We start from the raw sequence: 24418 nt of genomic DNA on the forward strand, positions 1-24418 counted from the left end.
TTTGGATCTTACTACTGAGGCATGTCTGGTCTCCCCTTCCCCTTCCGGCCCCCGGAAGGAAGAGGGGCGAAGATGGACGCGGCTTGCACAAGGGACCGCGATGGATTCGTTTGCAGGTAAGTGTCACATAATGGGCTAGTATGCTTATAATTTGCAGGAAGCAAAAGAGGAAGTAAAACACATCAGGGTTTACTTCCTCTTTAAATTTTAGGACCGTCGATCTCCTGCAGCCTCTTGCACTGGCGGCCGGTGGTAATTTTTTTGGGGGGTTGAGGGGTGGGAGGGGTCATCAAATAGTAACCCACACAGGTCCGTCGGTGGGGAGGTCTGGTGCACTTACCCCATCCATGCAGCACTTCACCGGCGGCTTCCCTTGCTCGGCGGTGGCGACAGCTTTCCCTTCCTCTGCTTCCCACGGGCATTGGCAGATGGCGTTTCCTCCCTCCTCCAATCGGGAGTCTTCTCTTTTTTGGCCAATCAGGACAACGGGTCACAGACCCGCATCGAGAGTCTTCTCTTTTTGACCAATCGGAAAACAGGTCTCATATTTTAGGACTGTCAATCTCCTGCAGCCTCTTGCACTGGCAGCCGGTGGTAATTTTTTATCGGGGGGTGGGGGGAGTGGCAAACAAACAGTAACACCTCCCCCCCCCCAGTCGGTCGGCGGGCGGGTCTGGTGCACTTACCCCATCTATGCAGCACTCCACCGGCGGCTTCCCTTGCTTGGTGGCGGCAACAGCTTTTTCCCTTCCTCTGCTTTCCACGGGCATCGGCGGATGATGTTTCCTCCCTCCTCCAATCGGGAGTCTTCTCTTTTTTGGCCAAACGGAAAACGGGTCTTAAACCCGATTGGCCCCGATAGAGGATCAGTGTTACAACAGCGAATATTCATTCGCTGTTGTAACACCTGGGAGGGCTCATGTCGCAATGCTCTGCGCTCCGAGTCCACCCTATTTTTAAGCCTATTAGAGCCTATTGCTCTAATCGGGTGCTTAAAAAAAACAAAACACCCCAGCCGCTGTAATTCAGGCGCCTGGCGTCCTGAAAGGGGCCGGACCCATGAATAGGAGGTGGCCGTGGTAGCCGTGGATAGATTCTATGCTTTGCATGAATTTATCCATTAAAGTGGTTGTAAACCCTTTTTGGTGACTTTTACCTATAGGTAAGCCTAGAATAAGGCTTACCTATAGGTAGTGGAAATATCTCCTAAACGTGCACCGTATATGGAGATATTTCACTTGTAGTGCGCCGATGTCGTCACCGGCGCATGCGTTCTGAAGGAACCTTCAGCGTTTACCTTCATGCAAAGAAAGCGTAACAACCACAACCACTTTAAAAGAGAAGTATGTTTTGTTTTGTTTTTCAGAATCATACTTACCTAGGCGGATGCTGCATCTGTCCCTTGCCGGCTCTAAGACTGAGAACTGAGCGACCAAACGCCACTGATCGCTCGGTTCTCAGAGCTCCCTTAGCTGAGAGCTGGTGACTATTCAACGTTGTCTACTCTGCCCCCACCCCGCTCACTGGAGGGATGGGCTGTAGAGGGGGTGGGAGCGGCCGGCTCAGGATCTCAGCAGCTCGCTGACAGGCTGAGCCGGGTGCCGGTCCAGGCATGTGGGCAGATCTCGACTTCACTGTTGCGATCTTGCTTCAGCCTGGACCGGCTCTGCGATGTCAGCTTAAACCCGCTGTCTGCTGAAAGCGGCAAATCAGTGGGACGTCACTTCTTGAGGGATGTTCCACTATAAGTATGCCTGTGTAAACCAGCTCTATGCCACAATCTGAAAAGCTGTTCACCACAAATCAGGTTGCAGCAGCAGCTTGCTGCCCACGTGAAAGAAGCCCAACCAGGAAAAGGCGAGTGCCACAGAAATTGGCTTAAAATGTATGAACTTTATTAATTACTGGTGAAAAACAGCCAAAAAGAGCCAACGCGTTTCAGCCGTCAGGCCTTAGTCATGGTTTAGAAAGAAGCCTAAGACTGTCAGAGAACTCCAGTAAAAGCAAACACTCTTCTGCAATTCTAAATTTACAAAAATTCTAAAATTACATTTGGGGTTATTGTATGCGGTCAGTTAGATGCAAGCTGTATTTAAAGCAGTAATAAACCCAAAAAGCAAACATGTAATATATTGCAGCTTACCAATCATTCGATGTGGTGGTTGCATTTGTTTTCTTTGGCTTTTTCCCATCCGTTTTCACCTGGTTATCTGGCCAGTAACACACCTCTGGTATTAGTGAGACACAACTCTGGATGAATGAGCACAGGAGGGACAGCAGGCAGCAGCATTGTCAGTCTGAGGGGGGTAGTGTTAAATGTATTTGCAGATTTAAATTGAAGTCAAACTCCAGCTCACATCTGTTACAGCAGTTTTTTTCCTTATGGGATAAGGATTTTGCATTAATAAATAAATAAATGATCATTTTAAAGTGGTCGTAAAGCCTTAAGGTTTTTCACCTTAATGCATTCTATGCGTTAAAGTGGAGTTCCAGCCTGGGGGAAAAAAACAATTAACAGTCAGCGGCTACAAATACTGTAGCCGCTGACTGTTAATACAAAGGACACTTACCTGTCCAGGGAGCCTGCGATGTCGGCACCCCCAAGTCTATCCGTCCATCGGGTTCGGTTGCAGGCGCCGGCGCTGCAACTAAGGGAAACCAGCAGTGAAGCCTTCAGGCTTTGAGTCGCAAATCGCACGATTCGCGTGACGCTTTCTGAATGGTCCTGTTGTTCTCTGATGAGACACACACAGGTCCCAGAAGGCAGCGGGGGGGAAGGGCTGAATGCAATCATGGAATAGAAGTGACGTACCTTGCCACAGCGACATAGGACGGAAGTCCCAATAAAAAAATGCAGAAAAGGTACCAAAAAGACAAATATATATATATATATATATATATATATATATATATATATATATAGGGAACTGTTAAGCCAAAAGGCTTCACTGCCGGCTTCCCTTACCAGGAATGGTGGCGGCAGCACCCAAGAGTCGATCCGAAAATCGGCTGGGGTGCCGACATCATGGACTCCCTGGACAGGTAAGTGTCCTTATATTAAAAGTCGACCGCTACAGTATTTGTAGCGGCTGACTTTTAATTTTTTTTTTTTCCCCCCCAGGCAGAACTCCTCTTTAAGATAGAAGTAAGAAAGCCTAAAAAAAGAAAAAATATCTAAGAATTTGTAAGCTAAAATATAATAAATGTTTGCTTTTGGGTTTAATACCGCTTTAATAGACCCATAGGTCTAAGAACAATATTGCAACAGAAATCTACAAATACAATAAAACAATACAACGAAAAGAAGATGTGCATCTTGTGTTTGTACAGAAGGTTAAGTATCGAAACATTTACCGGTGTAAAAACAAAGAAGAAAAGAGTCTTGAAAACCCCTCAACAGTTGCCAGATATTAAAAACATTTATTTAATGTCTTTTGTGCAGCTTCCTGGAATAGGGCCCTTTACCTTAGAAGGAAGGCAATGTCACGTCACACTGTATGTCAGCACAACCTTTATTGACTTGCAGAACCATACGGCTTTGTGCTGGAAGTTACATAAGCAGCTTTCCAGTCTGGAAGAGTAACAATGAGGAACAATTAAAAGTACCCCGCGCTCTTTCGTCTTGTATACTTTGTGTCCTTGGAGATCTGCTTAGTGTGTTTTAATGTCTTTCACATCGTTTAATTGGAAGAAACTATAGCCGAGCTACAAAGCTGCCCACACAAAGATCGCGACTGGAGAGCTAGCTTGCAACATATAAAAGTAAAGAACTTATTTAATATCTTCTATCAAATGTCAGAACGAGATGCAACTGTGGCTCCTGTTTTATTAAAGTGACATGAACTCAAAAAAGTGGAGATTTGCCATTTTATACGGAACATCTGATTTCGAGGGACTGTCCCTGATTTGGAACAAAGTCCCTCTGTCCCTCTTTCCTGCTCATTTGTCCCTCATTTTGGCCTGATCTATATAATTGTATATAAAATGCACTTTTTCTCTTTTAAAAGGTGTTTCCCAGTGCTAAACCTTTCATCCAATTCCCAAATTGCTGCATTTGTAAAAAATTCCAAAAGCCAATAAAAAAGGAATAGTAGTGGTAAAAAAGCACTTGTGGGCTTAACAAATCATTTTTTTGCACAATGCTCCTTTAAGGGGGGGCGTGGCAAGGGGGTGTGTCCTATGCCTAGATACTTTTTCCAATAGTTTCTCATTCCTATCTTGGAAAGTTGGGAGGTATGTTGCTTGTACCTAAACAGTGCCCAGTAAAATGTTCCCTTTGTCTTGAATTCTATGTGAATATTATCAGTGCACTTCTTGTGTTCTAAGCACACCTGTTCTGTAGCCTTAAAGTGATACTAAATGCACAAAAAAACACCTACATACCTTTTCCTAATCAATATACAGCTATCACATGACCAGGGGCAGCCCATCCATTAAGGGCGCATGGGCGCCGCCCCCCCATCCATCACCGCCTTCCCTAACCATGCGTCCCGCCCCTTTCAGGACACCAGTGCATGGATTCCAATGCGGAGGAGCTGTTTTTTTTTGAAGCACCGATTAGAGCCAGAGGCTTCAATATAGGGTGGGCTCGGGTCGCAGAGAGTGCGCTCCGAGCCAACCCAGGTGTGTTACAACAGCAAATCAACATTCGCTGTTGTAACACTGATCCTCTTCCCGGGGCCAATCAGGATGTGGGTTTTGACACCCGTCACCCGATTGGCTGAAAGGACAGGCGATCCTATTGGATGCCTAGGAGGAGGAGGGGAGGAGGTGGAAGCCGCCATGAAGGAGAGGACATGGAGCAGAGCCGCTGCACCACGCTGCCTGCTACCAGCCACGATAGGGTAAGTGCCGGACCGCCCGGCAAACAGCAGAGGGGGTGGGTGCCACTCGGGGGGGTGGGGGGGCTGTTTGCCCCCCCACAAAAAAAAACTCCAGTCGTCACTGCACATGACCCAGCTCTTTCCCAGTCTTGTCTGCAGGGAAACATAAGCAGGAGGAGCCTCTAGTCCTCTGCTGCTGTGTCTTAGAATAAGAGGGAGGTGAACCTTCATCAATCTACATGTAATATCCCATCCCCCATTGCGTTTAGATGGTTGAATAGAAGGTGTTTTATACATCCCCTGTTGGCCATGCTTGTATCTACCACGTTATCTCTTATCTTGCTCATTAGGGATACGTTTTTGCATTTACCTATTTTATAGACGCTATAACTTTTGGGCAAACCAATCAATATACGTTTATTACGATTTTTTTTACCAAAAATATGTAGAAGAATACATATCGGCCTAAACTGAGGAAGAAATTTGTTTTTTTATATTTTTTTTTGGGGGGGGATAATTATTATAGCAAAAAGTAAAAAATATATATTTTTTTTTTTTCAAAATTGTCGCTCTATTTTTGTTTATAGCGTAAAAAATAAAAACCGCAGAGGTTGATCAAATACCATCAATTTTGTTTGGGTGCAACGTGGCACGACCGCGCAGTTGTCAGTTAAAGCGACGCAGTGCCGAATCGCAAAAAATGGCCTGGTCATTCAGCAGCCAAATCTTCCGGGGCTGAAGTGGTTAAGCAAGTTTACTGAAGCACGGGTGCACTTTATTTTTCACGGTGTTGGAGCGTACACCAGAAGATTTGCTCACATATGATTATTATGGACATTTTTGATGGTTTATTTTATTGTGCACTTGATTAATCAGATACACATTCTAAATTTTATATTTGATTTTTGTTTCCTTTGCGCCCTTTATGTAGAGATCAACACTAATACCCTAATCAACAATCCCACTACAGACTGCACATCATATACCAAAAAGCTGCAGGTTGGGCACCAGGGAACTAGATCAGGGGGTCTTCAAACTACGGCCAGCCCTCCAGTTGTTCAGGAACTACAATTCCCATCATGCCTAGTCATGTCTGTGAATGTCAGTTTTACAATGCCTCATGGGATGTGTAGTTTTGCAACAGCTGGAGAGCCGTAGTTTAAGGAATCCTTTTTTTTTTTTTTTTTTTTAAGCCAGTGGCGTGCAAAACACACCCAAAAACTTCCACCCGATGCCAAAAAAAAGTGCACACACATAAAGAGTGAAACACAAAAAACGTGCAACGGGTATTACACTTATCCTCCACTAGGGAAGGACATTACCCTGATCCCCCGGGGCGTTAGGCTCCAGACAGGGACTGAGGTACTTCACTTGGGTCCATCTGCCCGAAACCAGGCGGACCCCCGTTCTCTGGAAGGTCTGCCGAAACAGACCCACCCAAGTACTAGGTGGGGCTCCCCCGAAGGGAGACCCCATGAGAGAGGGCGAACCAAGCCAGAAGGCCTATGTCCACCCCTTCCCAAGACTTTCAGAGTAGGTCCGAGGACCCACACACTACTCATCACACAATGACAAACGTGTATACACATCAAACAAAAAAATACAAAAAAGTGACAAACATGGGGATAAATAAAAAGAAAGTGGGGAGAAGGAAGGCGGGAGAGTGAAAAGTGACCATTGTGTAATACAATGACCGGCCCTCCGGCCAGGAATAAAAATGTCCCCTGGTCCTAGCCAAAAGGCTCGGCCCTAGAGGCAGGTGCAAAAAACGTGTGTCGTGGTGAAGTGACCATGGTGCCATAAATCAAGTGCCTAAACACTGCGACTGTACGGCACCCCTGAACTGCCACTTCAGGGGCACATTCATCAATGGCTTTTCGTGCAACCCTGACCCCCGACCCAGACCACAGCAGCCCCCACCCCAGGCAGAAAGGCCTGAAGTTCCGGAAACTTGGTGAGAGCCCTTTACCATCAGGCCTCACCGTCGTTCCGTCCCTCCTACCTAGTTACATTCGGGAAATACTAGCCGTTCCCCCCCGGTGGGAGAAAGGGGAGCCAGTGTTCTTTCCCGAAAAACTGTCCGGAGCTAGAGCTGCCCCAATCTAGGCCAGAAGGCCAGGGACCTGGCCCTCCGGCCAGACCCAATGGTCCTCCATCCCCATCAGAAGGCTTCCCTTTCGGCTACAAACCGCTCCGGGTTACCCTTTACTCCAGCAGGTTTTGCATAGCAACCGCCATCCCATCTCCACCTCGCCGTAGATCAGGGACGGAAGCAAGCGCCACCTCCTGGAAACTGATAAGAACAGATACTACAATTGATCTTAGCCAAAAGGCTGAGAAGCGAAGTTTGAAGATTCCTAAACTAGATGATGCTGGATGTTCTCCAGCCAGGAAATGAGGTGGAGCTCTATCTGACTTGCTGCAGCTTCTAATGCACATTGTGAGAAGCTCACAGTGTGCAGTGAAATCAGAGTAAGCAATGTCAGTCCAGGAGAGGAGCCGGTACAAGACTGAAGGGAAGGTTGGAGTTCAGCTTTAAAGGTGCTCTGTATCATATTCTGAAGAACACTCTGATCCACTTCTTAACTGCCTCTTGCATAAAAACAACAACCCTAATAGCGTACATTAGAAACACAATTCTCCAACATAACAAGAAGTCGTTCACACTGAGGAGCGTTCTACAGAAATGTTCAATCCACAGAGCTCTTTACCATTATTTTTTTTTATTGAAGTTTTGCATCTACAACAAAAAAACAATAAACTGTTCTTCATTGAACACTTTGCTTATTGCCTCTCGTGATTATTGACAGTTTAGTTACTTGGAAACACATTATTCTTGTTCAGGGTTACATAGTTACAGCAGCAGGAGAAGAATTCAATGAAAAGCAATCATTGTGATTTGCTATAAAAAAAAAAGCTGGAATCTAAGACATTCTACTTCACTCTACATTCAAATCAGCGATAGTGGAGGTAGAAGGGCGCCGTGGGCACCAGATACTTTGTTGTGGGCGACCTCTGTTATCATATTGAGGTTTACAGTATATAGGGGCAATATTAAGGGCTTAGAGGTGGCTTTGTGGGAGCGGTCACAATGCTAGAGGAACCCCACTGGAGTGCGGAATAAGGTAGGTATTACTCCTTAAAGTGGAGTTCCACCCACTTTTACAACTCTTCAGCATCCCTCACTAAACTGCACACTGTAAACGAATTTAATATTTTTAATTTTTTTTTCTCAGCACCTACTGTATATCTGCTGTATTCATTTTTCACTTCCTCCTCCCTGGCCGTGGCCCATCACATCATTTCCTGTTTGCAATGCCTTCTGGGAAGGGGCAACAACTTCCTCTGACACTGCCGTTGCTATGGAAATCTGACCTGAAACCTATTACACTGCTTGTGCTGCACTGATCCTCCTCTTCTGGGGTCCCTCAGCAGCGCTCCTGGCTCCTCCTCTTCTCGAGTGCCCCATCGGAGAAGCGCTCTTCCTCGGGACACTCGTGCAGGCACGCTCCCATATCCTGCTGCTGCCTCCATTGACACAGACAGCAGAACTCGGCTCCGCCCCCCCCCCCGGCTCCCACATCATTGGATTTGATTGACAGCAGCGGGAGCCAATGGCTGCGCTGCTATCAATCTATCCAATCAGGACCCAAGACAGCGGCTGGGGCGGGTGTGCTCGTCCCCGGAACAGGAACGGTCGGGCTCAGGTAAGTAAAAGGGGGGCTCTGGGGGGCTGGTGCACTACAAGAGGTTTTTTTACCTCATTGCATTCGGTTCTGTGAACCGTGAGGGTTTACAACCCCTTTAAGCCATAGTACACGCTATCAGTTTTTTTTTTTTTTGGTTGAATGAAAAAAACTGACAGCTCCGGTCGTAGCCGATGTACTAACAGTCCAACATTGGTACAGTGATCTCCCTCGCTGAGCTGTACTAACGGTCTGCCCCCCCCCACCAGAACACTCCGGTCAGCGCTCTCAGCCATTGGCTGAGAATGCTGATCGGGAGCCGGTCCACTGCTGGTTTTCCAGCATGCTTGTCTGACTGAAGCCGGCCAAAGCATCAGCTTCTACCAAACCGGCTGTCAAACACACGGGCCGAATGTTGGTTTTATTGAACTGGTTGCCCGACATTCGCCCCACGTGTACTAGGCTTTATTCCTGTACCCCTAGGCAAAAAATTAGCATTCAACCCTTGCAGTGTGTGTGGGGAGGCATTAAAAGGGCTAATTTACAAGGGAGGCCAGGGGGGGGGTCAGTAAAAATAGGCAGTTAAGCGCAGGTTTTACCGCAACTTGACTGCCCCCCTCCCCCCTAAGCTGCAATAGTGGGCGAAGAGGGCTGTACCACCACTGAACATGCGAATAGGGCTGCATTGCAACCATGTTGTCTAAAACAGATGGTGAGGATATGATCTTCCAGCTCCCTCTCTCTCAAAAACGATCCACTATGGATTGCTTTTCAGAGAAGTGGCATGGGCTGCCACAAGCGTGAACGAGACCCAAGGGTTTTGTTTTTTTTGTGCCCGAAATTGGGCTATAACCATTTAAGGTTCCGCCCTATAGCAGTTTTAATGCTAAAGGGTGGCACCTCTGGGCCAGGTCAAGTATATATACACACACGTGATCCAACTCTTCCGGGTAGAGGGCACACATGCGCGCCAGTGGTGGCTCACTTCCACTGTGATTACACACAGCGGAAGCCTGATCGGCAGGTGCATGGTACCCACGACGTCCGCCGGCTCCCACCAATAGGCAGAGAGACAGAACGGCAATCTGCCTATGTAAACAAGGCAGATCGCTGTTCTGACGGGAGGAAAGGGATGGAATTTGTGTCTTTGCAATGCGGGGAATAAATTCCATCTCTTCCCCTTGTAAAAGCACCTCACACAGTTAACATAAACACAGGCTGGGCACACAGTTAACCCTTTGATCACCCCTGATGTAAACCCTTTCCCTGCCAGTGCCATTAGTACAGTGACAGTGCATATTTTTTTTAGCACTGATCACTATATTAGTGTCACTGGTCCCTAAAAAGTGTCAGCTAGTGTCAAAATGTCCACCGCAATATTGCAGTCCTGCTATAAGTCGCTGATCGCCACCATTTTTAGTAAAACAATAAAGAAATAAAAATCCCATAGTTTGTAGATGCTATAACTTTTGCACAAACCAATCAATAAACGCTTATTGGGATTTTTTTTTTTTTACCAAAAATATGTAGCAGAATACCTATTGGCCTTAATTTATGAGGGAATTTGATTTTTAAAAAAAAAAATTTATTGGATATGTTTTATAGCAGAAAGTAAAAAAAAATGTTTTAACCCCTTCCCGCAGATGTGCATACTCGGCTTTCGGGGGTTAAACCGGGATGATGCCCGCAGCTGCAAGCATCATCCCGGTACCATTTTGTAGAGCGGGCGATCGGCTATCTAAGTCTAACAACCGAAGCGGTTAAAAGCCGCTCGACTGTTATACGGGAGGAGCGGGAGGGGACATCCCCCCTCCCGCCACTCTTACCGGGCCTCCCGTTCCGTCGGGAGGCCCGGTAAGAGTGGCTCTCGCTCTGACAATCGTCAGAGTGAGAGCAATAATTCTAGCCCTAGACCTCCTCTGTAAATCTAACCTGGTAACCGTAAAAAAAATTTAAAGCGACGCCTATGGAAATTTTTAGGTTCCGTAGTTTGCCGCCATTCCACGAGTGCGTGCAATTATAAAGCGTGACATGTTTGGTATCTATTTACTCGGTGTAACATCATCTTTCACATTATACAAAAAAATTGGGCTAACTTTACTGTTTGTTTTTTTTTTAAATTCATGAAAGTGTCCCTTTTCCCAAAATGTTGCGTTTAAAACACCACTGCACAAATACCGTGTGATAAAAAATATTGCAACAATCACCATTTTATTCTCTAGATTCTCTGCTAAATATATATATATATATATATATATATATATATATATATAATGTTTGGGGGCTCCAAGTAATTTTCTGGCAAAAAATACGGACTTTCACTTGTAAACACCAAATGTCAAAAATAGGCTTAGTCGTGAAGGGGTTAAACAAAATGTTTTATTTATTTATTTTTGTTTATAGCGCAAAAATAAAAAAAACATAGAGATGATCAAATACCACCAAAAGAAAGCTCTATTTGTGGGGGAAAAAAGGACAAAAATGTTACACTGTTACATGACCACGCACTTGACAGTTAAAGTAACGCAGCGCTGTATCTCAAAAAAAATGGCCTGGTCATGACGGGGGGGGGGAGGGGGCGGGTTATGGGGGGGGGGGGTACATTTTCTGGAGGTCAAGCAGGCAAGTTAAAGTGTATAACACTCTACATAAAATTGCAACTCTTTTAAACGAACCTTCTTGGTACTTTGAAATTGTTGCAAAAAAAATAGTTGCATTTAAAAGAAAAAAATGCAGAAATACGAGTGAGCCATCAAGGGGAAGAGTGAAAAGAACGGGAGAGGTGGACGGAGATGTCTACAAAACGTTCTTCATTATCCCACACATACTGAAGGAGTTCATCCTGGCCTCAGGCACTCCGCTGTCCAAGGTGCTGAAAGTACCATTCATCCTTCAGTGGTGCTGAACTCAAGACAACCTGTCATAAGAGTGGCAAAGTATCAAAGACACTCATTGAGGGTCAATATGACAAGTAGTAGGCAACTAGCATTTTCAGAAGAAGGTCACCAGTGACAGTCTCCATGTTAAAGCAGATCTAAACGCAATAATTACCGTACAATCTTCACAATGTTAATGTCATCTCATAAATTGTTTTCAGTCTTCCTGAATCTGAAGCTTTCTTCAAAATAATTTCCTGCCATGCTGGTATCTGCTCAGGCATGGGGTGACAACTGTTTACCAGTTTTGCTCCTGTGTTGTCAACCCCTCACATGCCCCCCTGATGGAGACTACAAACAGCTTTGTTGATACCTATTGTGCTCTGGTGTCACTCCCAGGAAGTAGGACCAGAGCAATGTTGTACAGTGGATGCTGAAGTGGGCACATATAGAGGCTGGAGGAGATCAGCAGCACTGAGATAGTATAAGGATGGAAAAGTGAAAACAGGATTTTATGGGGAAAAACATGGTGATAGTTAATGATGCACAGAGCAAACTGAATATCATTCACTAGTAGGGGTGCAACGGATCGTCACCGGTCCGTGATCCGAACGGGTCAACCTGTTCGGATCGGCACACCCCGCGATCTGCGGAGCGCTCTACTGCCTCGGCCTTAGGAAAGGCAGCGGCTTCGGCCTAGCTCCGGAGCGGCGGCCATCTTGGAACACCCGGCGGCAGCGTGGATATTACAGCAGTGGGGGAGATTGTGGCTATTACAGTGGGGGAGATGACGTGGATATTACAGTGGGAGAGATTGCGGACATTACAGTGGGAGAGATGTGGATATTACAGTGGGGGAGATGACGTGGATATTACAGTGGGAGAGATTGCGGACATTACAGTGGGAGAGATGTGGATATTACAGTGGGGGAGATGACGTGGATATTACAGTGGGAGAGATTGCAGACATTACAGTGGGAGAGATGTGGATATTACAGTGGGGGAGATGACGTGGATATTACAGTGGGGGAGATCAAGTAATTTAAAAGTGTTAATAAACAAAAAGACAAAACTTATGTTTATTTGTCTTGCCTTTTTCTTTTTTTGCTGATCCGAAAATGATCCGACCCGTGACTCTGATGCGAGGAACGATCCGAACCATGAGTTTTTTGATCCGTTGCACCCCTATTCACTAGGGCATTACAGCGACTTAAAGGTTCACGTTAACCTTTTTTTAACAATTCAGTTTCATTCCCCTTCCTGCCCAGGCCAATTTTCAACTTTCAGCGTTGTCACACTTTACCCACTTCCAGCCCAGACCTATTCTGGCATTCCTCTCCTACGTATAAAAATCATTATTTTTTTTTTTTGCTAGAAAATTATTCAGAACCCCCAAACATATTATATACTGTTTATCAAATTAAAATTTTCAGGAAATCATTCAGTACGATGACATTCAGTGCAAACACGAAATTATACCTAATGTTTTGGTAAAATATAAAAGATGAGGTTGCATCAAGTAAACAGATACCAAACATGTCGAGCCTTTAAATTGTGCAAGCCTGTGAAACGGCTAAAAAAAACCCCAATGGTATCCAAAAGTGTCCATAAGCTACACTTCAAAAGCCTTTACTTTAAAATTATTGAATTTAATTATAATTTAAATTCATTTTAGCATCTTTTTAAAAATATAACTACCGTATTTATCGGCATATAACACGCACTTTTTCCCCCTGAAAATCAGGGGGAAATCGTCTGTGCATGTTATACGCCGGTCCCTGCTGCCTCAGAGTGGAAGGAGGGGGTGAGCGCCGCTGGATTACACACAGCCTGTGTATCCGGCGCTCAGTCACACACAGTCCCGCCCCCCTGGCCCGGCAATGGACCACTGTTCTGTCTATCATATGAGCCAGGCGGGACTGTGAGTGACCGAGCGCCGGATACACAGGAGATCGCGGATCTGCGTAATCCAGCACTGGCGCGGCTGCAATCATCGGCAAAGGCGAGTTTGCAGATGGATATTTAACAGGCTGCAACGATGGGCATGCTAGAGGCTGCAGATAGGCACTAAACAGGCTGCAATAATTGGCACATTAGAGGCTGCAGATGGGCACTAAACAGGCTGCAATAATGGGCACATTAGAGGCTGCAGATGGACATGTTAGAGGCTGCAGATGGGCACATTACAGGCTGCAATAATGGGCACATTACAGGCTGCAGATGGGCACTAAACAGGCTGCAATAATGGGCACATTAGAGGCTGCAGATGGGCATGTTAGAGGTTGCAGATAGGCACTAAACAGGCTGCAATAATGGGCACATTAGAGACTGCAGATGGACATATTAGAGGCTGCAGATGGACATTAAACAGGCTGCAATAATGGGCACATTAGAGGCTGCAGATAGACATGTTAGAGGCTGCAGATGTGCACTAAACAGGCTGCAATAATGGGCACATTAGAGGCTGCAGATGGGCACTAAACAGGCTGCAATAATGGGAACATTAGAGGCTGCAGATGGGCATGTTAGAGGTTGCAGATGGGCACTAAACAGGCTGGATTAATGGGCATATTAGAGGCTGCAAATGGGCATAGATCAGGCTGCATTGATGGGCACTGGTGAGGCTGCAGATGGGAACTGACCCTTATTTTAAAATTGATTTTTTTTTCTGAAACTTCCTTCTTAAAGTTAAGGTGCGTGTTATACGCCGATAAATACGGTATATTGGTATCACAAAGATGCTTACAAGTCCACTATATGATAGCATTGGCAACTTACTGGTTCTCTTTATTCCCTCCACTCAAGCCAATCACGCATCGGACTTCATCGCAGAGTGAATGTGATTGGGCAGCTCTGCAGCTACCTGGATCACTTTTACATAAAAGCCATGACCCGGCAGAACAAAACGATATCAACCTAACAGCTGCTGTAAGCTGTTCCTCCTTCAAATACCTAAGATGGGGCATTGTCAACTCTCACAGATGCCATTAAATTTTCTACTCTCATTGGCCACAGTCTGGCCCCCCCTAAAGTCTGAAGGACAGTAAACTGACCATTTGTTTAGTAAATTCCTCTGCTTTTATATCCTCAATCTCTGATGGCGCTCTCTAGCATTTTATACACTGAACATTATGTGTGGCCCTCTGGTGATGTCAAGGGCCACACCCAAGTCCTCCTATACCTTGTCAGTTGACAACCACTGGTTTAAACAATAGGCCGGTCTGCTTAATGGTGGCCCCCATTGTGGACTTGCGAGAAGGCATGCCATCATGGAACAGACGCGCGTGCTAACATCTCTGTCGCAGTAAGCAGGACGGCAGATGCACAAAGCCATTTCAGACCAAAAAATATCTCCACCGGCGACCGCCGCAATGCCTCTTCGCTTATTCGCCTTGCCGGGGCTGCTGGCACAAATGAAATAATAAATAAACAGCCTTCCATAGCACATTTTTCTCCTCTCTGCAGCCTGAGACTGTCAGCGTGGCAGGACAGCTGTTTTATTCTCTTTATTGCCGTGTTAAATTCTGCTCATCAGCGGCAGTGATATTTCCAGCCCTGGTTTGTGTCTCGGAGAGCCAAGCGGGCGTGGAATGTCAGATCAGCATTGGCTGCTTCTCCGCAGGAAGCAAAGGGGCTTTTATTGGGTAGACATTAATCTCTCTGGGCGACGTATCAAGCCCTCACACCGCCGCTAGAAGCACCAGACAGAAGGAGAGAGAGAGAGAGGGCTGGAAATCCTACAAGTCCATCTCACCAGGCCTAATGGAAGAATGCAACAACAACAACAAAAAATAGAAAACATCAGCTTGGAAAAAACAAACCGTAAATCCAACAGGATGGAGGATTAAAAACAAAGTACAAGTTGGCTTCTGTGAACAAAAAAGCAAAAGAATTTTAAGTATCTATGGGTGAGCATGTAGAGGAAGAGATTAGCAGAACATTTTAAAATAAGGATTATAAAGATTGATGTTTTCCAACACCCATCTGAACTCATGTCTGATAATCCCATAGAATGCATAGATAAAAAGCCTACCATAGTATAGTGGCACAGCCCTTGATTGGTTTTCTTATTTCAGGCTTTTTTCCCTTTATTTTCACTGGTGTATTTGCCAGTACAGACTTACTCTACTAGGGTGACAACACTCATTCAGCTTTATCTACGGAGGAGCGGTGTTGTCACCCTAGACCGGGGATCTCAGAACTGACGGCCCTCCAGCTGTTGCGGAACTACACGTCCCATGAGGCAAATATAAAACTCTGACATTCACAGTCATGACTAGCCATGATGGGAATTGTAGTTTCTGAACAGCTGGAGGGCCATAGTTTGGAGACCCCCTGCCCTAGACCAAGGGTCTCAAACTGATGGCCCTCCAGCTGTTGCAAAACTACAAGTCCCATGAGGCATTGCAAGGCTGACAGTAACAAGCATGACTCCCACAGGCAGAGGGATGATTGGACTTGTAGTTTCGCAAACAGCTGAGACCCCTGCCCTAGACTGTTTTCCTGATCTGGACTACAAACGCCTCGATTCTCCTAATTTCAATTATGTAGAATAGGGGTCTCCAAACTCTAAAAAAAAAGGGCCAGTGTACTGTCCTTCGGGCTTTAGGTCAGCCAGACTATGGCCAGTGGGAGTAAAAAATGCTTCAGCGTCAATGGAAGTATCGTGCCCCATTGTTTGTATCAGTAGGAGGAATGGTGCCCCATCATTGGTGTAAGTGGGAGGAACGGTGACCTATCATTGGCGTCAGTGAGAAGAATAGTGCCCAATCATTGGCGTCAGTGGGAGGAATAGTGCCCAATCATTGGCGTCAGTGGGAGGAATAGTGCCCAATCATTGGCGTCAGTGGGAGGAATAGTGACCAATCATTGGCGTCAGTGGGAAGAATAGTGCCCCATCATTGGCGTCAGTGGGTGGAATAGTGCGCAATCACTGATGTCAGTGGGAGGAATAGTATGTAGATATTCACCAGCACACCAAGAATCATCAATTTCATCCTGTGTGGCTCAGAAACGTTGCACTACAACGTTTTGTGATGTGATCATTCTTGAATAAAAAAAACGTTTGGACTAAATTGATGATCCTTGAAGTGCTGGCAAATATCTACATATCATACAGGTTCCAGTATCCAGCTGGCGGTCGCTACAGCACCCAGTAGTCTAAAGAGCTTATTCCAGGAATATGTGTGATGGGAATATGGACAGTGGGAGGAATAGTGCCCCATCATTGGTGTTAGTGGGAGGAATGGTTATGGTACCCCATTGTTGGTGTCAGTGGAAGGAATAGTCTCCCATCATTGGTGTCAGTAGGAGGAACAGTGCCCAATTGTTGGTGTCACTGGGAGGAATAGTGTCCCATCATTGGTGTCAGTGGGAGGAATAGTGCCCCATCATTGGTGTCAGTGGGAGGAATAGTGCCTCATCATTAATGTTAGTGGGAAGAATGGTGCCCAGATGTTGGTGTCAGTGGGAAGGATGGTGCGTCATTATTGGTGTAAGTGGGAAGAATAATGCACCATCATTGGTGTCAGTGGGAGGAATAGTGCCTCATCATTAATGTTAGTGGGAGGAATGGTGTCCCATCATAGTTGTCAGTAAGAGGAATGGTGCCCCATCATTGGTGTCAGTGGGAGGAATGGTGCCCCATCATTAGTGTTAGTGAGAGGAATGGTGCCCCATTGTTTGGTGTCAGTGGAAGGAATAGTCTCCCATCATTGTTGTCAGTAGGAGGAACAGTGCCCAGTTGTTGGTGTCAGTGGGAAGGATGGTGCCTCATTATTGGTGTAAGTGGAAAGAATAATGCCCCATCATTGGTGTCAGTGGGAGGAATAGTGACTCATCATTAATGTAAGTGGGAGGAGTGGTGCCCCATCACAGGTGTCAGTTGAAAAATACTGCCCTTTTGATGGTATTAGTGGCAAGAATAGTGTCCCATCACTGGTGTCAGTGGGGGGAATGGTGCCCCATCATTGGTGTCAGTGGTTAGAATAGTGCCCAAGCACTAGATTTAGTGGCATCAATAGTGCCCCAAAATTGGTGTCAATGGATGGAATGGTGTCAATGGATGGGCCACAGGGACCAAATAAAAGCAAGAAAAGGGCCAAATCCGATCCACAGGCTACAGTTTGGTGACCACTGACATAGAGGGACATTGCTTTGTAGTTTACACACAGCAGGCGAGAAAGCTAATAACATAGTTTAAAAATTCAGTTCTATCCCCAAGAATTTACAAGGCCACTGGAATTGTGACAGGATTAACAGGCATTTTTCTGCACATAAAGACCAACTTTGGTGAAAGTAAAAATCTTCTCTTGTAGTGGGGCTGCAAGGGTTAAATGCTTGTTTAGGTCTAGGGGATGGGAAAAGCAATTTTACTTACCTTCCTCCTAATCTTTTTGGGGCAATTTCTGTTATAAGTGACAGAATTCTGTTTCTGCCTTCCATTTTTTTTCCTGGGTTGTCAAAGTCCTTACCTTTCCAAGTGCTTAAGCCACCCAGAAGCGATATTTCAATTATCTGTGAAGCATGATGGGCTGACTAACCTGGTCTCTCTTGGAAAGACCTCCCATCATAGATTCTTTTTCCTTCCGCTATATCACTGAGTCTTTTCCATATCGGTTTCATCTTCAGCAATAGAAAATATCACATAAGGAATTTGGGACCCCCTAGTGATGGCTGCGGCAGGTGGGCAGGCTTGGAAGCTCAAGAGTAGAGATCTCACGGCTGTAGTCCCTGACAGATCTAAGAAAATCCTGAGCACCAAAAGGATGAATCATTAAGACCACACCACTGGTATCCGACCACATACAGGTGTATATCTAGAGTATTTGTAACAGCTTAGAGTATACGTCCAGGCAATATTTTATATATATATATGAACAAGTGCAGTGGAAGGATAAACCAAAACCATTATTCATGCATTTATGAATCATTTAGAAGATAAATAGAGTTTTGTTCAGTGGTTTTAGTGCAGGTCTCAGCTTTCTACAGGGCCAGTGAGTAAGCACGCGCTGTGCATACGTCATGAGAGGAGGTGTCCTTTACCATGCTAGAACTACAGCATTGCAGGACTACAGGGGACATTGTTGGCGCTCTTCCATTGTCAAGCAAAGGCCTGACTAAATCTTTCTACTAACTTGTGGGCGCAGGGTGACAATGCTGCTGCAGTGCTCCTCTAAAGGAAGTTGTACGCAAGATTGTGGAAGTCAACAAAGTAAAGAAAGGAACAAGAAGAATATGGTGGATGGATGACATCCAAGAAATGATAAGTAGCCAAGGTGTGAGGCAGAACATTAACTTGGCAAAAGACAAGGCCAAACAGAGAGCAAAGTTCCCAGTTTGAAGCTCACCAAAGCCCGCAAGTGGTCATGGTAGTGGCGATTGGAATGTTAAGGAAGAGGTGCATAAAGGGGCATACTTGCAAGATCTACAGGTAAAAATTTGGGGATAGAAAGGGAACAACATCCATTATTTAACACAGGCGAGGACAGGTGACTGGCTGCAGAGGAGAATGCAGAGAGGACTACTAGAGGGGTGCAGAATGGGCCACACTGACAAGATCTGAAGGTAAGAAGTTAGTGATGGAACGGGAACAACGTCCATCATTTAACTCAGAAGAGGACTAGTGGGTGGCTGCAGAGGGCACTGCTAGAGTGGTGCAGAAAGAGCCACGCTGGCAAGATCCAAAAGGTAAGAAGTTGGTGATGGAAGGGGAACAACGTCCATCATTTAACCCAGAAGAACACTGGTGGTTGGCTGCAAAGGAGAATTCAGAGGGCTCTGCTAGAGTGGTGCAGTAAAGGCCACACCGGCAATATCTATGGGTAAAGAAGTTGGGGATAGAAGCAGAACAACATCCATCATTAAACCCAGAAGGGAGCTGGTGGTTGACTGCAGATGGGCACTTCTAGAAAGGTTCAGTAAGGGTCACACTGGCAAGGTCCAAAGGTAAAAAGTTGACGATGGAAAGAGAACAACGTCCATCATTTAACCCAGAAGAGGACTGGTGGTTGGCTGCAGAGGGCACTGCTAGAGTGGTGCAGAAAGGGCCACACTGGCAAGATCCAAAGGTAAGAAGTTGGGAATGGAAGGGCAACAACGTTCATCATTTAATCCAGACGAGGACTGGTGGCAGGATGCAGGAGAGGAGTCAGAGGACGTCTCTAGAGTAGATGAGTTGTCTTTTCAGGTGGGCAGGAGTTAAAAATGTATAATCAACTCTAACCAAGTAAGTATAACATCTGCTCACACTGTGTACAGTACAGTTTGAATTTTTACAAAACCAAAGACCAAAATGACAATTCAATTGTTCTGACCACTCAACAGTTGGACAGACAACCTGCTGCCCTCTGGCAGGAATGACACGCTGGGCACAGCTGGTAAACTGCAAATTTGTGAGGACAATTGGGACCGCGCAAGTGTCTTTGTCTGCTTCAGTGGCAGTTAGTATCGGCCCCTTCTCACCAAGCGTGTCATATTTTCTCTGTGCTGCGAGATGTTCAAGGACAGGCCAATGAGGGGGAGAAAGAACGAAATATAAAAGTAGAAGAGAATGTGTATTGGTCATGATTCACTTTTACAAAGCTGTTCGCCGACCCATTTCACCGTTCGTATAAGGAATACAATGCAACGTATAGATTCACATTGCTGGAACTGCGGAGAGGATAATAGCCGTGTGGGATGGCAAATGAGCAAGACTCAGGAACAGATAAGAACATAATGATATGAATGGTAATGATTAAGCACAAGATGTATGTGTGAAACGCGTCTACGTGACCATAGTTTGGTGTCTTTGGTGTTATCTTTGTGAAACAAAAGGCAATCGGAACTTCTGGATGTGCAGCCATTTCTTTCTTCTTTCCAACAGATAAGAACCTTTCCAGGTAAAATGAAAAATAATTATAAAACATATACAGCTATTTGGGTTTATAAGTCCTGTCTGCACACATGGTCCAATTCCAACCTAAATCTGGGATGCTCAAATACACAGATCTTAGGCTGCATTCACATCTCAGTGTTTTGAATCGCGGGCAGATTTGCCGCAATTTCAAAGCACTGGGGTGTGAATGACAAATCGCGGAAAGCACATTTGAGATGCTATTTATTTGAATGACGCCTAAAATCGCGATGCGGTTCTGCCACGATTGTCAACAGTTGTGCTGCAATCGTGGCAACCTGCATGACCTTGATGACTAGAAGATCGGCAGAACATTAGTCAGACAAAACATAAACATAATGCCTTATAATCGACCACAGCATCCATGGAAGGGAAAACCAACCTTGGGTGGTCATGCAGGTGGTTTAAACCCTTTCATGACCACATGTCGCTGATGCCTAGGCAACCAGACCAAATTGAGTGTGACTATTGGTACACTTGACAGTACTGTAACTATGTACTATATGACTATATACACAACATTTTGATTTTCTTTTGTCATTTTTATTTTTCTTATTACACACACACACACTGAAATACACCATGACGGCTGCAGTTGGTTGTAGTGGTGACAACATGATCAGGAACCATGCCAATTCATTCTCAATTACTAGTTTGAAACTGACCACTGACAGACGCGCACTCCTAGTTCTGAAAAGAAACATTCTCTCAGCATGTTACTCTACATAACATGGCCATAAAGAGGATGATGCCGAGATATTACAGGACCTCTTGGGAACTGAGCAGGGCTTTAAATGCTTATGGCCAAAATATCCAACGTTAGATTTTTAAATGGCTTTCAAAAAGTGTAGCCATATTGTATTCTTTACTGTTCCAGGTGAGATCTAGAAGCATGAAGATACAGGTGACACAGATTCCTATCAGAGGTAAATATAACTTAAACAAATGTGCAGAAAAGGTTGGAAGGGGATTACCACGTTGCTTACAGATAACAATGGAAACCATATATATATAAAAATATATAAATTTATTATGACCATGATTAAAAACCAAACATAACAATTCATTGAGTTTTGTTGAACATCTCCATTATGGTGGTCATGTAAGAAGAGTTCCAGTTGAACAAAGATTAGATATTCGTATGATATCCCAACATGTTTCGCCTTAAGGCTTCATCAGGGGATATACGAATCAACCAATGAGTACGAGAAACACTTCAAAGCCCCCAGGAAGGTCACCATCGGAGGAAGGACCACCGAGAGGAGGAGGCACTGTGCGGCCACAGAGAACACACAACGACCAAGTTAAAAGAAAATGTATTCAGAGTGTATATAGGAGGGCACCTGTATGTAGAACAACATGTGTCCAGCAGAGATGAGTTAAATAATGCTGGCAAGCAAACAGATATTGTTCACTGGTCACACAGGTTCACAGGCGAGGCCAGAGGCCAGAGATTGAGGGCAACCTGTGAACAATATCTGTTTGCTTGCCAGCATCATTTCACTCATCTCTACTGGACACGTTGTTCTACATGCTCTCCTATATACGCTCTGAATAAAGTTTCTTTTAACCTGGTCATTGTGTGTTCTCTGTGGCCATGCAGTGCCTCCTCCTCTTGGTGGTTCTTCATCCAGTGGTGACCTTCCTGGGGGCTTGGAGGTTTTTCTCATACTCATTAGTTGATTCGTATATACCCTAATGAAGCCATAAGGCGAAACATGCCAGGATATCATACGAATATCTAATCCTTGTTCAACTGGAACTCTTCTTACATGACCACCATAATGGAGATGTTCAACAAAGCTCAACGAAATGTTATGTTTGGTTTTTAATCATGTTCATAACAAGCTTATATATTTTTATATATGTATGGTTTCCATTATTATCTGTAAGCACTGCGATAATCCCCTAATTTTGCACATTTGACTTCTTGGGATGAGGTGGCAGATACCAGGTGTCTACTTTAGTCGGATATAATTTTACAAACCATAACCTAAACAAGACTCTGGGCAAGATAAAAATGGATAGCTCATCAAAGTTTAAATTAAAAAAAAACAGCCGTTTTCTCTGTCTCCTGCAGTGCTTCTTATCTGCCACTAGATGTCCTCAGTCTTCCAGGGTGAATGACAACCAGCAGCATTCAACCCATTTCCTCTGGGTCCCGGCTATCATGCACCCACCCCTCCCCTGTGATTGGACAGTGACAGGAGAAGCAGCACAGTGATGAGCATTTCTCTATCACTCTGCTCTTCCCAGTAAATGAACTGATTGGTTCCTCGTGCCGCTTCTCCCTCTTACACCCCAGACCGGCTGTACGGGGACTTCACTAATACCAGGTCAGATTAAGGTACTTTTCATTGCCTTAAAAAAATAAATCCAATGATGTATTAACGATTACAGAGCTGCATTAATTTTATCTGCCAGTAAGTTCAGCTTTATCTACTTATCAAGTCACTCCAATTAGAAGTCATCGTCTACCAAGTGACAAGTAGCCGAATTCCCAGCTGTGACATCTTTAAACCGTCCACAAAGCAGTAAAGGTTCCACTCTTCTGCTTTTCTCAGCTACAATGTCACCACAATGTAACGCCATCAAAATGTTAATATTACCGGGAGGACGTCAGAGGACACTTTTCCCTTTTCATTAACCCGGCCCAGCATTAACCGGCAGGCAGCCATTTTAATTGGCCGTGTGTGGCACAGAAGTGGGGCTCCTGATTAGTGGAGCTGTGCCAATCTGCAGGCGACGTGTCACATTAATTGTGATGGCTGGATGAGTTGACACTGTCCCCCCTGCCAGCAAGCAATCCTCATTATGGCAGCTCTGCGGTAACATAATTACTGGAAGAGGGATTTTATTCTGCTCTTATTCCTGGGTTCAGGGACAACTGTGGCAGAGGACGGCCGCAAAGTCTGCTTGTATCTGTGTCTTCTACAAGATGGCACTTTAAGGGGGAGGAGCTTTTGGCGTTAAAGTACAGAGAGGTCACATGGCTGCTGCAAGAAAGAAATCATCCATATAAAGTTTTTTAAAGCCCCCTTTTACCTGCCATATGATTTGTATTTCTGTCCTTACAGACCTGTGACTTGCACAGCTCTGCCACACAGCACAGTTCTGTCTCAGTGACACCAATCAGTGCCCATTAGTGATGCCAATCAGTGCCGCCTATCAGTGCCCACCAATGCCACCCATTAATGCCCCTCACTGCCACCTATCAGTGCCCACCAGTGCCACCTATCAGTACTGTATATCAGTGCCAACTATCAGTGCAACATATTAGTGCCTCCTCATCAATGCCACCTAATCAGTGCCCTTCACTGCTACCTCATCAGTACCACCTCATCAGCGCACATCAGTGAAGGAGAACAATTACTTATTTACAACATTTACGGACAGAAACTAAGAAAAAATTTTTTGGTCTTTTCTCTCTTTTTTTTTTTTGTAAAAAATAAAAAACCCAGCAGTGATTAAATACCACCAACATAAAGCTCTATTTGTGTGAACAAAACAATAAAAATTTAATTTGGGTACAGTGTTGCATGACCGCGCAATTGTCATTCAAAGTGTGACAGCGCTGAAAGCTGAAAATTGGCCTGGGCAGGAAGGGGGTGCAAGTGCCCAGTAGGCAAGTGGTTAACTAGAAGCAAGACATATGTAAAAGAAGAACTACTTTTTTTTTTTAAACACTATCGCAATGGTCCCCAAACTGTGGCCCTTTGCTTGCCTTTATTTGGGGCACTATTCCTCCCATTGATATAAGGTTCTATTCTTTTCACCGATATGAACAAAGGGGCCTTATTCCTCTCACTAACTCCAATGATGGAGCACCATTTCTCCCAGTGATATGAGGTTCTATTCTTCCCACTGACACCAAAGATGGGATACTATTCCTCCCACTAATACCAAGGATAGGGCATTATTCCTCCCACTGACACCAACGATGGGGCACTGCTCCTCTTGCTGACACCAATGATGGTTCACTATTCCTCCCACTGATAATAATGATGCGGTATTCCTCCTCTCACTAACACCAATGATGGGACACCATTTCTCCCACTAATTCCAACAATGGGCCACTATTACTTCCACTGACACCAATGATGGGGCTCTATTCCTCCAACTGACACCAATGATGGG

General features: G+C 45.1%; 1 protein-coding gene and 1 pseudogene across 6 annotated transcripts in view; both read right to left on the bottom strand.

Annotated features, from left to right (window-relative positions):
• The window catches only part of CHST8 (carbohydrate sulfotransferase 8), a 517055-nt gene that overhangs the window by 109708 nt on the left and 382929 nt on the right, over positions 1 to 24418 (bottom strand). The window lies entirely within an intron of this gene.
• On the bottom strand, positions 7036 to 7168 carry LOC141113040 (U2 spliceosomal RNA; annotated as a pseudogene).

The sequence above is a fragment of the Aquarana catesbeiana genome, linkage group LG11 (genome assembly GCF_042186555.1).
Source record: "Aquarana catesbeiana isolate 2022-GZ linkage group LG11, ASM4218655v1, whole genome shotgun sequence".
NCBI classification, from domain to species: Eukaryota; Metazoa; Chordata; class Amphibia; order Anura; family Ranidae; genus Aquarana; species Aquarana catesbeiana.